Raw genomic sequence first — 4,603 nt, forward strand, 5'->3', positions numbered from 1 at the left:
AATTTATTTGAAAAACTAAAAAAACGTCCTTTTAAGAACAAATATACTTAATAAAGATATAAAAATTGACCAGTATACTAGACATAGAATAAATGAACACAAGTGATGTGTTAAAGGTAAACCAACATAAAGAAAATAACTCCTCTTTTGGAGATCTAAGTAGGTAAATTAAAATTAATTATGGTTAGAGTTAAAAGAAATAAGTCAAAGCATAATCAAAGAAATTAAAGGAGTAAAAGAGATGATGAAATTGGGCCCCCTCTGGGGCCAATTTCGCTGCAAATTTTGGTCTTTAACCAAATTTCTGTTTTTGTATACATCAATTGTATATTAGTGTATATTTACGTGTATATCAGCTCTTTGCATGTATCTCCTGCTTCCGAAAACCTGTAGTTTATCTCATCTCTGTATTTTTGCACTTCTGGCCACACATTTGTTGCCATGAACCTGTATATCAGTGTATAAATGTTGTATACTTCATGTATACAGCCCATTTCTTGGGCTTTTGAACATTTGTCAACTAATTTCCAGCAAGTCGTTGGGTCTCTAGAGCCTGTAACAGCTTTCAGATATATGGGGCTGACTCGAGAAATAGGAAAAGCGAAGATCGAGCCTATATGGCTCAACTTGGAAGTGCAAGAATAAGGAGACGAGTCCATATTGGACTGTGGAAATATCACATGCGAAAGAAAGCAAAAGCAAAGAATTAGCATGGGTAATTCAATGATACCATTAGTAAATTTAGCTGACAAATGGGCAATGAGCAGAAGATCCATCAGTTTTTAACACATGTGATAACAAAATGTAAAACATTTCAAAACAAACTATGAATGGCAACAAGGAAAAGGGCACACAGTAGTTTCTTACTAAAAAGAAACAAAGTAAAATATGCATCATTTCATATTTCGAACATAAAAAAGTGTGCTAATTTATATCAAACCTTAGCTGAAAACAGAGACAGGAAAGATATGGGAGACAGCAAAGAGCGCAAGGCAGCAGTAAAGCTAAACTTAAACCGGTCACAATTCATTGCAAAACTAAACTCTGACCTATATATATTCGCAATTGGTTGAAGCTTATTAATGATAGGCATGAATTTCACAGGGATGATGAATAACAAAGAGGGCAGCCTTGCTTGTCACAAAGAAATAAAACACTCAAAGTGAATGAACTAACACGACTACAACATCCCTTAGAAAGTCAATAACAGGGAGGGGCAATATAAATTCATTTTGAGACATATGATGAGATGTTGAGACAAAAATTAACGAGACTCGGAGTTACAAAGTGAAAATGAAAAATGTGAGCCTAAGAATGGTATGCTCAAGTATTGTCTAAATGTGGATATAACTATACTAAGCCAAACATGAATTCTAAAACAAACGTTAATATTACCTGCAACAATCAGATATAAAAAAGAAGCAAAAAAAAAAAGACAAGGGTACACCCATAAGAAAGGCTATGACTTAAAAAAAAAAAAAGGATGTAACTGGAGGCAAGCATTTTTAAATAATAAACACACCACTCAGTGATCTCCTCGCCAAAATTCAGTATGCAACTAAGGCAAGAAAAGAGACGTTACACTTGATACAACAAAACGATAAAGCAGACTATCAAAATCGCAAGTAAGAATGACTCTAAACAGAACGGTGCAGCTAACACATTCATTGACACCAAACAAAAAATAGATCATCTCAAGCGTACTCGAACAGAGATTCAGTTGAACATAAAGATACAAAATCGAGCCAATACATATGACGACTAACATATTATATCGAAGTAGCTTCATTGATACTTGAGAGCACATTAGGCACAAGAGTCAAAGCAAGACGAGCATGCGATTCGAAACAACTACAAACTGATTTGAACACCTAATCAAGACAAGGCATGAATAACACAATGACAGGTCAAGAATTCCAGTAGCAAAAGTAATAAACCATGACCATTCATATTTGATCAAAGCGAGAATGAAGCCAAGGAAGACTCAACAGAGACAGGCTCATCACATAATACTCGGAATCGAAATGAAAACTAAACAAAGGAGTAGATATTACCTTTTTCCGGCCAGCGTTCCGGGACGAACGAGCTTGGATGAGCTATCCACCACAACACAAGGAATTTCGGCGAAAATACAAGTTCCAAAACAGCAAACCCAAAACTCTAGAATACTATTACACTATAAAATCTGTTGAATGCCTTGAATCGGACCCGTTACAGCAGAAAGAACGGGGTCTCGCTGACCGGTCAGCGAGTCGGGGGTCCAGGGGAGCGACGCGCCCCCTGGCCTGGGTCCGGGGGCGAAGACGCCCCGGCCCGACGGTATACAATGTTGTTGTATTGGGTACTTAATTATCTGTCAATTCTGTATTTTGGGTCGAAGCCTGTTAGGGCGTAGCTTAGCACTATATATAGACGCTATGGCAAACTGTAATTCTGTTCTTGCCTCTCCATAATAAAACTGCTCCCCCTCTTCCCGTGGACGTAGCCAATTTATTGGTGAACCACGTAAATCTGTTGTCTTGTTTTTCGCGTTTATATTTTCTCGTATTATCTCGAATTCCGCGTAACAAAATCCAATCTCCACAATCGTGTTGTGAACTATTTTTTCGTAGATGGCCTCAAAATCCAATCTTTTCTCCCTCCTCAATCACTGAAGACAAGGGGCTATTTATAGGGAAAGATGGGACGGTTTTGGGGGGAAACCGTTGAGCAAAAATTTCAAATAGAAGAGATTTTGAAAATCTTTGAAAATGGGAAAAAGGGACAGCAGTTTGATCGATTAGGTTGCTAAGGTTATGGGTTTGCAGAGTACTTGGAAGAGTGTACTAGTTTCTCGCGATTTTCTGCTGCTACTCGTGATCTCCGCTGAGATGAAGAAAAAATGGAAAGTTGTTCACACCTTTTTGCCTGTTCTCGCATAGTGGGAAAGAAGAAGCAGAGTGGGCCGGTCGAGTTTGGGCCGGATATTATTTGATGTTTCCTGAAAGAGGAATTGACACAAATAGACAAGTGTTATATATAATTGGTAACATATAGTTCAATATTAATTAGCAATTAATAAACAGATAAAAAATTGGCACATATTAGCCTAAAATTAACTTATCAATATTTTTTATTTATTTTTAAATAATAAAAGATTTGTAATATCATCTCTCTTCTAACTTCTAATCATTACTTTTTAAAACTAGCAAAAAATTATTTAGAATTATCTCACCTTTCTAATTTTTACGTATTTTTTGAAAATAATGAAAGAAAATTAATTTCATCTCTCTTCTAACTTTCAACTATTTCTCCTTAGAATTAGATTATTCAAAACTCCCTTCTTTCAAATTATTTTATATTTTTAAAAATAAAAAAATAATTAATACCCTCTATATTCTATCTCCAACCATTTTCACTTAAAACTAGCAAAATATAGTTTATAATTATATCTTTTTCTTAAAATTAACAAAAACTATTTTGATCATGATTATTCTTATTTCAAAGGTTCCTATGAGTTCACTACTCATCAATTATTTTGCCTTTGAACTCAATTCATATTCATTCTCTAAACAAATTTGTATACATTTGTTTGCATTAGTATCTATTAAATCAATATTTATATAATAGATTGACATACATTTTGAATTGGATACATTTGTTCGTATTTATAATAAACTGGTATACATTTATATTTTTTGCAGTAATATCTTTCAAATTTTATAGGTACACATTTATATTGGATATATTCGCTCATATTCATTTATAAATTGGTATATTTGTATTAATATGTTTTTTATTTTACATTTGTATTGTATATATTTGTTCGTATTCATAATAATTTGGTATACATTTGTTTGTATTCATAATAAGTTGGTTTACGTTTGTTCGTATTTATGATAATTTGGTATACATTTATTTGCAATAATATCTTTCAAATTAACATTGTTATACATTTGTATTGGATAAATTCATCCATATTCATTTATAAATTGGTATACGTTTGTTTGCATTAGTATCTTTATAATTTTACATATGTATACAATTGCTTGCATTACTACTTTAGAATGCAATCAACGAAATTCATTAATAAATTTAGATAATTTTAAATTATTAAGTGTTTGTTTGTATTCATTAACAAATTTAGATACATTTGTTGGAGAAAAGATAAATATTCATTATCAAATTCAATCAATAAAATTCAATATTATGAAAACTTGTCAGAAATATATTAATTAATTATTTATTAGAAATTGAGAAAATCTCAATTCAGGAAATCACGATATATTGAAGTTTTTGGGAGAGGAAAACGTTGCAAAAAAATACAAATACGATAATTTGTAAAAAGAAAAAATCTTGCATCCAACTACAAGATAAAGAATGTAGAAAATTTCATTTTTTTAAAAAAAATAACCCAGACAATCAATATAAATAAAATTCATATGATTTGAGTTATTACTTACCGTGAAGAGTTAATGTTGTGATTGATCTTTAATAAAAATATTTAAGAGAAAAAGATAGAAAGCCTTAACTTGAAAGAGGGAGAAAAAAAAGGAAGAAAGAGAGAATTGAAAAATATAAGGAAGAATAGCATAAAAAAAATTGTTGACAAATTACAAGGAGA

General features: G+C 32.1%; 1 long non-coding RNA gene across 1 annotated transcript; it reads right to left on the reverse strand.

Moving 5' to 3' along the window:
• Positions 1-242: 242 nt before the first annotated feature.
• Positions 243-2,297, reverse strand: LOC114078659. The gene is made up of 2 exons (XR_003580353.1): positions 2,055-2,297; positions 243-665 (listed from the first exon to the last, which is right to left on the reverse strand). It is a non-coding gene; the product is annotated as an uncharacterized LOC114078659 (long non-coding RNA).
• Between the last annotated feature and the right edge of the window lie 2,306 nt (positions 2,298-4,603).

This window comes from Solanum pennellii, chromosome 9 (genome assembly GCF_001406875.1).
Source record: "Solanum pennellii chromosome 9, SPENNV200".
Lineage (NCBI taxonomy): Eukaryota > Viridiplantae > Streptophyta > Magnoliopsida > Solanales > Solanaceae > Solanum > Solanum pennellii.